Here is a 12,002-nt window from a genome sequence, read left to right as displayed (position 1 = left end):
CTCAGAAAAGTCCTTAGCCACCTTGGATACAAATCCCAACTGTCTTGTTGCTTTAGAAATCAACCCTGAGCGGTGCAAATCAAATGTCATTTTCGAGTCCAACAGGATACCCAAATCAGTCACTTCGGTTACTCTGGTGAGCGTAATGCCGTCAATATGATAATCCTGCGTTTGTATAACAGCAAATAACTTTAAATCGTCAGCATACACCAATTTAAAACAACCTCTATTCAAAATCAAAGCAGCATCATTGAAGAATAGAATGAATAGTAGCGGACCAAGATTACTACCTTATGAGACACCGGAATTGTTTGTAAATGCCCTCGATACGCAACCATTAATTCGTACCCGAAGTTCACGATTCGTTAAGTATGATTCTAGCCAGGACACCAATTGAGTAGAAATCCCAAGCCGAGACAACTTGTTAAGCAGTATTTGATGGTCAATTTTGTCAAAAGCTGCCTTTAAATCTGTATATATAGCATCGACTTGCGTTTTTTTCTCCATATTGATTATACATTCAGACGTAAATTTCATCAAATTCGTGGTAACCGATCTACCAGGCATAAAGCCGTGTTGGTCAATTGAGATATAGCTTTTCGTGACATCGAGCATAGTTTCACGCACTATAATTTCCAAAAGTTTTGAGGCTGCGGGTAGGCTCGTGATCCCTCGATAATTAATCACATTGTAACGATCACCACGTTTAAAAACAGGAGTCATAAAAGACTGCTTCCAGATGCGAGGGAATTTCATCTGCTGGAACGAACGGTTGAAAATAATACTCAATGGTAGCGCTAAAGAGGCAATCCACCGGCATACCACAACAGCTGGCAGACCATCAGGACCAGGAGCGAACGATCGTTTCAATTTTTTCGCTGCAGTCAAAACCGTTTCTACATCCACAGCAAATGCGTTGAGATCGATTAAATCAACGGGAACATCGCGGATGGCGTCACTTATCTCCGTTCTTGAAGCAGGATTCTTTGAGAATACTGATGCAAAATGCTCAGCAAACAACTGGCAAGAATGCGTAACATCAGCTGATGTAGTGTCATTGAAATAGACATTCTTTGGTGCGATGGAAACGAAACGATTATGATCCGATTGTCGTTTTATCCTAAACTGTACAGATTGCGATGTGTTCTAGTAATGAATAAACTTGAATCCCCTCAGTACGTAACAAAATGTTGATGCATTGCTCACTCGGAAATAATAAATACATAACTAGACTATATACAGCTCTTAGAAGAGAGTGATCCGCGCAACTCGTTGTGGTTTTTTCTCCGTACGTGGCTCGTCGCACGAGGAAAAACGATAGCAAAAGAGAATAATAAACTTGACTTGTCCCCTTCGTATCACAGTGACGCAGTAGCAATGATGTGGTGCGGTTACGGCGGAAGCGAGAGTTATTTTAGGCTATCGGACAACTTGGGCAACGATTGTTTCCGGCAGGTTTGCTACACAAATTAATGAAAAACTACTGGAGTAGTCTGAAACATGATATATAGTATTTTTTTGTTTTATTCATTAAACAAAGGCTGCTTAAGCAGGTAACACAAAAATTAATAGGTATTAAACTTTGCTATTATTCAATTACGTTGGGTTTGCGGTTATGTCGAACATTTTCCTCATATTAATTTGAGAGGTAGTGCTAAGAGGGGAGAGAGAGGAGGTGGCTAACTGATATAAATAAATTAAAAAAACGCAAGGTTGGCATAATTTGCGTGATTGATCGTGGGTCGTGGACGCGAAATAAACGCAATAGTCATCTTCGCGTGCTAATTAGTAGACATTCAAATGCTTGATCCTATCTCCTAGAACTAATTTCTTTTTAGTCGTATTGAACTAAGATTTTTAGTAAACATAACAATAATTCTTTTCTAGCAACAATAAGTTTCAGGGTACGTTTCGTTCGTTTCCTTTCGGATTGACTCTTTTTTACAAAGAATCACTGTGTTACTTATTGTTACGCAGGAGGGAGGGGGGGGGGGGTATTAGAGACAGTTACGTAACTATCATGTTTGCTCGAAATTGAAAATTTCGGAGGCGGGTCAGACTGATTAGTGTTACGTAATTTTAGGGGGGGGGGGGAGTCATGTCGAACGCTACCTATCGTTACATAGGAGGAGGAGGAGGGGGTCTGAAATCTAGATTTTTAACGTTACGTAATTTGTAATATAACACGTCGATGTTGTACCATCATGTTACATATCAGAGCAATTCCATCACAAAAACGGGCAACCAATTTAGTCGACCATTGCAAATATTTTTATAGTCAAAACGGTTCGTTTGATCGGTGTGAGATCTTCGGCAATGACGTAGATAATAATTTCAGCTTTAAAAAAAAACACTCTAAAACAATTTTTTTTAGAGATTCAAAAGTGAAATTAAAAATTAATTATCTAAAAAAGCTATTTTTTTTAAAATCCATATTATTTTATAAAAACAACGAAAGATTACCTAAATATTGAGAACTGTCCGATCATGGAGATATCGATTATAATAGGGTGCCAGCCAAAATGGTCATTTCGGGTTAAAAAAAAAACCCATGCAAAATGTTCATCTGCTCAAAAAAACACCCTGTGCAAAATTTCAGTTCAATCAGACTTAAAATGGGGTGGCGCAAAGCGATTGAAGTTTGGCCTTTTTGAAAACCGAAAAATCACCCAAGGAGGGGGTACGTGAAATTTCGGTTTTTGAAATTTTGTTTTTATTCCAAATGACTTAAAAACGCATGAAACGTCGAGAATTGGTGTCATCTGAAAAAAATTCTCTTTCGACTCTGGGACTTAGTCGTTTTATCAGGGTGGAAGGCGGAGTTTAAAATATTTAGAATTTATTCAATGAAATTGTTCGCTAGTCTCTCGTAATAGCCTGTATAATGATATACACTATAACTAGCATCGAATACATTATGTTTCATTAGGGTGGTTCATGATATTGTGAAAAATGAGTATAAAATTAAAAAAGCACTTCGATTCGTTTGATTGGTGTGACGTCTTCGACAAAGTTGTAGATAATACTTCTGTCTTTCCAAAAAATTTACAATTAAAAAAATTATTTATTGGAAAAAAAGTTAGAAGAAAAATTAAAAATTAATTATTCAAAGAGCTCATTTTTTTAAATTTGTTTTTTTTTTTTAATAAAACCTACAAAAGATTACCAAAACAATAAAACAATTGGATCTTTTAGAAATTGAAAAAAAATATCCTTTCAATTATTTTTTTTAAAGGAATGTTTTTCTTTTGGAAGGACAAAATATTATCTACAACTTTGCCGAAGACACTATGTCAAACAAACCGTTTCGGCTGTAGACATATTTTGAATTTCCAATAGAGCACTGTATGAGGAATTAAGAATATGTGTACAGTCAAAAAGGTTAATTTGATTGTCATAGTGTATCTGACTAAGTTATAAATAATAACTTTGTTCTTCCAAAAAAGATGGACCCTTGTGAAAAAAAACTAAATTAAAAAAATAACATTTTTTTCTGATTCCTCCATGACCGGTTTCGTTGCTCAGGTAATCTTTCGTAGTTTTTATAATTAAAAATCGTTTTTTTAAGTGGGCTGTTTTGGATAATTAATTTTTAACTTTCTTTTAATTTTTTTTTTTCAAAAAATCAATAATATGTTTTCAGAGTGTATATTTTTTTTGGAAGACAAAACAACTTTGCCGAAGACGTCACACCGCTCAAACGAACCGTGTTGGCTCTAAAAATATTTGTAATCATCAATACCTATCCAAAATAGCATTTTTCAATGGCTTTTCAAAAATGAGTTGTGTTTCAAAAAATTGAACCAATAGCACAAAATGGCATCTTTTGCCTATAAAAACGTCTATGTAAAGTTTCAGCCAATGGGCACGTTCACGTTCTGATGATGTAAACTTGACAGAAAATGTATGGTCGAACTGTCAAAACGACGCAAACCCAGAAACAACAAGTCAATTGTGTTCCGTATCTGATTGAGATCCCTACACTCTCATTATCACTGAATAACATCAATACAGTCTATTGTCCGAGAATATAAGCCAGAGCACTGTGTGTTCGATCAAGTGTTGGCAAAAGAAATTATTGTGGTAAATAAAACGAATAAATTGTCTGGTACAACATTCGTAAAAACAAGTACAAGTGTAGATTTTTCAAACAAAATAAAAATAAACATTCCATCACTTTCCACCGTTTCATGTACTTTTAAGACATTTGGAATCGAAAACATTTTTTAAATATTCAATGTGTGTGATTTTGCAAATGACATGAAAGCATTCAACATTTTTCGCGAGACACAATCTTAGTTTGGATTGAGATAGTTTTTTTGCACAGACTGGTTTTTCGAAACATTTTGTAAATTTGTTTCGTAATATCTTGCCATTTTACATGTTTTTTTTTCCAATTCAACATTGCCACCCTAAGGACAATGATGTAACAAATATTATATTTTCAGGAATTTTTCTCTTGGTATTGAGTGAAAAGTGATTTTTTTCATTTTATACTCATTTTTACACAATATTATGAACCACCCTATGCCGAATAAATGAGCCACCCTAATGAAACATAATGTATTCGATGCTAGTTATAGTGTATATCATTATACAGGCTATTTCGAGAGACTAGCGATCAATTTCATTGAATAAATTCTAAATGTTTTAAGAGTCGATTTTTGCAAAAAAAAATTTTTTTCAGATGACACTAATTCTCGACGTTTCATGCGTTTTTAAGTCATTTGGCATCAAAAAAAATTCAAGAACCGAAATTTCACGTACCCCCTCCGGTGATATTCCGGTTTCCATACGATGATTGGCACCCTAGTGTACATAGTTTAATCAGCCCACCAATAATTTTCCGCCGGTGCACTCTCACTATCGTGGACTCATCCGGTTGCCCAGCGTGTTTAATTCTTTGGCGGCGCAAAAGGTTTTTCACTTCGTCATCTTCATCAAGCCGTTTTCCGAAATTTAAAATATGAAATTCAATGGGGTGCTGCTCCCAGAGATGCCGATGGCAGTTTGAAATGATTATTGTTTTTGGCCGGTAAGTGCATTTCTCCGCCGCGATGCATCTGAAACCGCCATTCTCTACTGCGAAAACTTGCCGAACTTTTTGCGGATATATTAACCTTTTTTTGACAAAAATCACAATCATTGGCAGAATGATCTTTGTTTATCATATGTACATATTGCGACTAACTCCATATACTCAGCTGTGCACATTTAGATACAGATGTTGTTGTTAGCACGAACAAGAACAGGTGAATAGTGCGAAGGAAGCGAAAGAGAGGACGCCAGCAGGGATACTATATACATGGTGCTCCTTTGCAATCCTCGTAACTCGTCTTACACATAGATCTGCTCGCAAATATGAGAAGAGTAAATGTATATCGCACACTGACAGCGATGTTAATGCATCACAAAGGAGATTTATATGTATTCAAAAATCGCTAGAAACGATTTTCTTCCATCGCTACACAGGACATTTTCGCTTGGAATCAATAAAACGCCAAAAATCACGTGGATTTCTCGTTAAGCTTATCTGTACTTTTAGTACGTATGATTTGTAGAGACAGGAATTCATAAGTCGATATGCTTTACTAGCCAATTGAAACTTCTTATGATTGCCAGGATTTCTGAAACGCCGTAAATTCCGTTGACAAGTATTGCGCGCACGTTTTAATTCACTTAAACGGTGAGTGCCCCAGGCGGGTGATCTCGGGGCACGGATTCGCGGAACATTCGCAGTCAGCCAATTGTTCAATATAGAGCAGAACGATTCTGCCATTTCATCAACATCATTCGGTAAAATCGCATTCCAGTCAATGGTGGTCAGATATTGTGAAAGAGCCGCAAAATCTTTTTTACGGAAGTTCAAAGGCCGCTCATTTCGACTTTCAACTGATTCTTCACATACTGCATGTATTGGAAGAATTATCTCGAGCGGGGGATGATGTGAGTCAACGGGTAGAAGCGGAACGGAACAGTTATGAACAACGGCTTCACAGTTGGGCGTACAAAAAACTAAATCAAGAGTGCGATTGAGCGAGTTGCAGATTAGGTTTCTTTGGTGGAGGCACAAAAAATCCATTCCATCCAAAAGAGTGCTGCTAGCCGCCGGTAGTCGAAGAGAATCGCATTGAACACAATCCTCAATAAGGCTCCAACGCATTCGTGGTTGATTAAAATCTCCACACACCAAAACAGCGTCATTAGGAAGACATTTTTCGCAAAGCTCATGCATTGAGGAAATATACTCATTGATTACACTCACGTGTTGGCTTTCGTCCGGTGGAATGTAGATTGCGCACAAATAAAACTTTTTTCCCTTAATTGTCGCAGAGACACAAACTGAACAAGGCCCGCTAAGTGTTGTGCGTGTTTTATCTCTACGTGAAATTTAGCTAATTTAAGCTGTTTCTCCCCAAATATATTCAGTGAATTTCACAAATTAAGTTCTGCTGGTTACCGGAACAGTGGAAAAAGGAGTCACCAGGACATTCTAAGCAAGCTAAGTAACATTTTATTTTAAAAATATGTTGTTTGTTTTCGAGTCGGTTATTCGAGATGCACAAAAAACACCGACGAATAAAGTACGCTTACAGCGCCGTCTGTTAGCGAATAGAAAAGCGCGAGGTGTACATGAAAAAGTTGCGACCTGCATATTTTTTACTCATATTATTGCGTGCGCGTTAGGCAATTCCATTTTACCATTTTACGAACTGCTAGTAGAATACACGGTATTTGCTGTCCCATGTTTTCTGTGAAAATATTATTCAGGAATTGAGTTCTGAAACGTCTCGTAAAATAGTCTATAGCCGTGTAAGGTCGTTTCTGTTTTGCTCAAACTGTGATTCGTTGCATCACGGTACTCCAATTTTTTCACCTCTTGCCGATAACGTTCGTGGTTGTGATAAATGCGTGAACGTGTGGATGATTTGTTTAGATGATTTTACGTGATGAATAGTCGTAGAAAAGAGCGAGACGTCTGTGCAAGCGCGGCAGTGTTTTTGTAATAACCTATTTCAATTCATGTTTTCAGCCACTGAAAGGAGCACAACAACAACTATTGATATGTCATGAAAAAGTCAAAAAAGTCCATCGCTCTTTTTGGAAACACAATATAACGGACCATATGTTTTTCGAATCCGTTTTAATTATTTTTCCGCGTTTTCCACTTTAAAAATTTGAAAATTTCAGCTATGGAAGGCAGTCAACCGAGATTTTCTTCACATGCCATGTTGTATTTATGTTGTATTTTATAATTTATTTTTAACAATCTCACATTATACATGATCATATCTACAATGTTTAGATGACTTTATACGGTGAATAGTTGCGATGCAATGTTGTTGTAATAATTTATTTCAATTAATATTTTCAGCCGCCGAAAGCAGCACAATAACTACTATAGAATTGTCATGAATTAGTCTAATATAAGTTCATCTATTTTATTTTAGCACAACATGACGGATCATTTTCATATGTTTTTCGAATCTCTTTTTAATATTTCTTTTGCGTTTTCTGCGTTAAAAATTTGGATATTTCAGCTATGCAAGGCAGCCAACCGAGATCTTCTTTACATGCCATATTACTGCTTATTGTATTTTACAATTCATCTTCATTAATCTCACACTATATGTATATGATCATATCTATATTGTTACATTAATCCAATTAAATCATGGTCATATCACTTATCAAAGTGAATCCTGATCAAAAACCCACCCCACTAACAAAAACTCCCGTCCGTGGTCTTTGTAGGGATGCAGAGGTATACTCGGTCTCTAAGAAAGCAAAGACTACATTCTAACATTCCTTCCTTATTGAAGGCTTCGTGCGGTACTGGCATAACTCGAAGTTCAGAGCTCCAAGAGAAACGGGATTTAAAAGTTGGCGTTTAAAATTACCTTTATCGTCTCCAAGAAATCTATGAGCAAGTTAAAAACTTTCAAAGACGCATCGACTTATAACTCAGTTTTTTTGTGGATTTTGAAACAAGTCTTCGTGAAATAAAAGTTTATCATATTTGGTATCATTTGACTGCTACATGGAAAACTTTTAAGTTGTGCCGGTGTTGCACGAAACCGACGATATCCCCACCTGACTGTAAGGACGTGGCCGGCGCCGTCATTGGTCTATAAAAAATCGGGTCATTGAATGATGCACAGTGAGAAGGAATTACCACTCCCAGTCGTTCTTTCAGTTGATTCATTGTGCATCTTGAGTGGCTCGGACCCATCACGGAGTAGCAACCATTGATATGTACAGTCAGAACTAAGCTAAGCTAAGCTAATTGTCGCAGAGACACAAACTTGTTCTTGTCCTTTGTCCGCATGATAGTGATACTTCACGGCTGGCATATTGGTGCGCAATAGCGATCAAAACGCCACCGAAGCGAACTTTGTTGCTGTTGGCTGGGCTCCGATCACAACGAAAAACATTGAAGCCTGCACCAAAAAGAAGCTGCGAGGTAATGCTATTGTCTAATCCAGTCTCGGTCATGATGATCACGTCATAGTTGCAGTCAGTCGCTGCTAGAAGCAGGTCGTTAATCTTAGTTCTCAAGCCGCGTACATTTTGGTAGAAGGTCCAGATGTGCCCGCCCACACAATCGCTGCTGCGCTGCAAGGTACAGTCATTGAGTGCGTGGGGGAGTTCAAAATTCATTAAATACTCGCCTTTGGCAGGAACCAGTTGGTTCCTGCCGTCCACGTTACATCGCATTTTATTTGAATTGTCGTTACAGAGGTTTACGCAAGGTGTTTCGGCAAATGTTATTGCCGGGTCGCAATGTTCATCGGCCGTATCGGGTTTTTGGCTGGTCCATAAACTCCCTAAACATTAAACCAGCTGGCCAAATTTCAGCGTTGAGGGCCTGTTGTTTTAACGACGGATCAAGACCAATTTTAAAAGACAGGAAAGTCATTTGTGAAACATCCTTTCCTTTCGACACAAGACGAGTTACATTTATTGGGTCATTTATGTCCAAACAGCGAGAAACGATTTTTTCGATATCATTATCGGTTATCAATGGTTGAAATCCAGACAAATAAAGCCAGAACACTGGTTTCGGAGCAGCAGGCATGATAAAAGGCACCGAAAGATTTTTAAAATCAATTGCTTTTGTGCCTTTATTGGAAGCTGGACGAGTGGATTGGTCATAATCACCGCGACGACGTTTTGCACTCAATCTCGGCCAAACTGGTGTTCCACTCTCACTTGGTACACCGAGCAAAGGCGAAGCGGCAGAATATTTGTTTTGTGTCGAGGCAGAAGAAATGTTGTCCACTTTTTTGCATAACGCTTCAACCAGGCCAGATAGTTGTTGTAATTGCGTGGCAAAGCCGTTTGTGCTGTTCGATTGGGAAGAATCAAAATCGGCCATGTAGGCACGGATGCTTCTTCCGTTTAGCAAACATGTGGTCTTGAACATGTGGTCTTGAATGTAAATATGCAAAATTATGAAATGAAATCTGAAATCAGCATTTTTTCACGCTATTAACAATGTCACAAGTTGGTTTCAAAATTCGAATCATGGACAAAAGTCTACATTTAACAAAAAACAGTTTGAATTTAAATACGAAAAGTGTAGCCAAAACACTCCTGTAACCTTTCGTGAAAATGATTCTAGAGCGGGATTTTTTGCATTGCATCATTAACGGATGCTCCTTTAAGGTACATCTCTTCGATTACTCAAACGCCTGCTAGGATACCATTAAGATTGCAGCAATTTAGGTATAAGCGTTTTCGTGCGTAGACAAAATCCAAAATCTTGCAATTTTGAAAATGCTGTATCTCTGGAACGCTACATTTTGTTTTTTTTGCTGATAAGTGATTCCTATGTAAAATCGTCTGCTAAACACATTGGCGTGGTCAAAATCAAAATCGAAGGGGGGGTATTTTGAGGAAATCGCAAATTAAGTTTTGAATCGAAAAAAAATGCAATGTTGGCAACACTGCAGAAAAAAAAATAAACACGTAGATTCTACATCTAAAACCCTTCAAAATGATATGTCAATATCACCTGTAGCTCTTCAGGGTCCCGAGATATTCACAAAATAAAAAAAGTGTTTTGCTAAATTCGCAGAAAATAGAGGCAGTCCCATTGGCCGAGGGGTCCACCAATCGGTACAACACTTTGTACTTATAAGTTCCGGCTCGAAATACATCGACTCACAAATTTTGGTCGAAATCAGATATGGTCGATGCATTTCCTCGGACACTTGACATGGAATGACCCACTATAGAAACCGTTTGTATATTCTTATTAATGAAAAAAAAAATGTTTGCCTTTATCCAGGGCGAACACATTTTGGCCTTGCCACCTAATAAAGTTTTAACAGTTCTTTGTTTATCTTTCGGTTGTTTCGATCGCTGATGATCTAAAACAGCGTTTCTCAACCTGAGGTACGCGTACCCCTGGGGGTACTCGAGAGCCTTCAGGGGATACGCGAAAGAAAAATGGCGGACAATGAAAATTTTCTTTACAAAATTTTATTTGCTGTTCAATCTTGCTTTTAAATCATGAATACAATCAAACAAACCATAGTACAATTTTGCGCATTTCGTTTCAAACAACTCGAACAAAACTAAATGATCGCTGGGGGGCGCTATGTTTCATTTTTTGTATTTTTTTCGATTTTGCGGGTTAGATGAGCCGCAGAACAAATGACAATGACAGCTCCTTTTAAGCTTAAGGGGTTATATACCTTTTTAGTTTTCAAAAAACCGAAATTTTTTTTATTGTATTATCTTCAAATACAACACCTTGAGAACATTTTCACAAATTTTCATAAAGATCTGAGCAATAGGAAGAAAGTTAGAGCGATTTGCAGCGCGCCTCGCCACGGCCGCATAAGCTAAACTTGATACTTTACACGCGATTATCTCGGAATAGTGCTTTCCGAAAAATGACTTTGCCGTGATCCAGATTGCGAAGAGCTACTGAACCGATTTCCTTCATCTTTTTTTTTAAATTTTCGTTATTAAATTCGCCGGTCCTTGAACGATCGCTTTTTGAAACATACAGTTACATTTTGCCGCAAAAATATTATTTAATGCAATTTTTAGCGCTCAAAACGTGCATTTTTTGGAAAAAACGTTCCCGTTTGCACTGAAAAAAAAAATTCATAAAAGCGATCGTTCAAGGACCCGGCACACTCCTAAACTAATGAAATAATCTGAGTTATTCAATTTCGGTTGACCCACTGAGTCTCTATCAGGATCACCGCAAGCCTCTGCAAAAAATAGCGTTTCGGGGAAACGGCCATTACTCCAGTAATAATTGGTATATCTCAAAATCAAACGTATTTTTGTTGTTGTTGATAAACTCTACTTTCAGAAAAATACCCTTTTGATGCAATGAAAATGGTGCTATGCACTTAAAAATAGATTCAAACTTCCCTCATTTTTCTCGACCAAAAAGGTATATAACCCTTAAAGCATAACTGGCAGTATGTGACCTACTCGAATATAGCGAAAATCGTTCGAATCGAGCTGCGCAATGCCACCCCTGTACTAGACTACCACAACAGAATCTGCCACTACTCTCTCCCATTCTGCGAGAACGTTCCAAGCCAAAGGGTACAATCGATATGAAAAATATCGCCAAGGTGTACGCGGACAAAAAAAGGTTGAGAACCGCTGATCTAAAATATAACTAAATCCTTTTCCGAAATATTTCCACACACGGTTTAAAATATAAAACTGGATCAAACCAGGTTTTGTCAGCGGGTCAAAATGTAAACTTGGTGGTCCAAAATTTGTTTTAGTAATCTGCAGAGATTATTTTCTAGGGGCGTTGTCGAACGATGTATTTCAAAGTAGACATTTACCAATGCTATGATATCACAGCAGTTTATTGCGAAAAAAATCGTATTTTTTAAATAAAATTTACAACTACTTCCTAGAGTGGCCCAAAAAACCGTTAAAGCATCAATTTTGATTTCGGCAGACATTTGAAAAGATAATATACACTGTTATTTTTATGAATCTAAAAGTGTGTCGTG

The sequence above is a fragment of the Wyeomyia smithii genome, chromosome 1 (genome assembly GCF_029784165.1).
Source record: "Wyeomyia smithii strain HCP4-BCI-WySm-NY-G18 chromosome 1, ASM2978416v1, whole genome shotgun sequence".
NCBI classification, from domain to species: Eukaryota; Metazoa; Arthropoda; class Insecta; order Diptera; family Culicidae; genus Wyeomyia; species Wyeomyia smithii.
The sequence above is the reverse complement of the archived record's forward strand: the minus strand, read 5'-3'. Positions refer to the sequence as shown.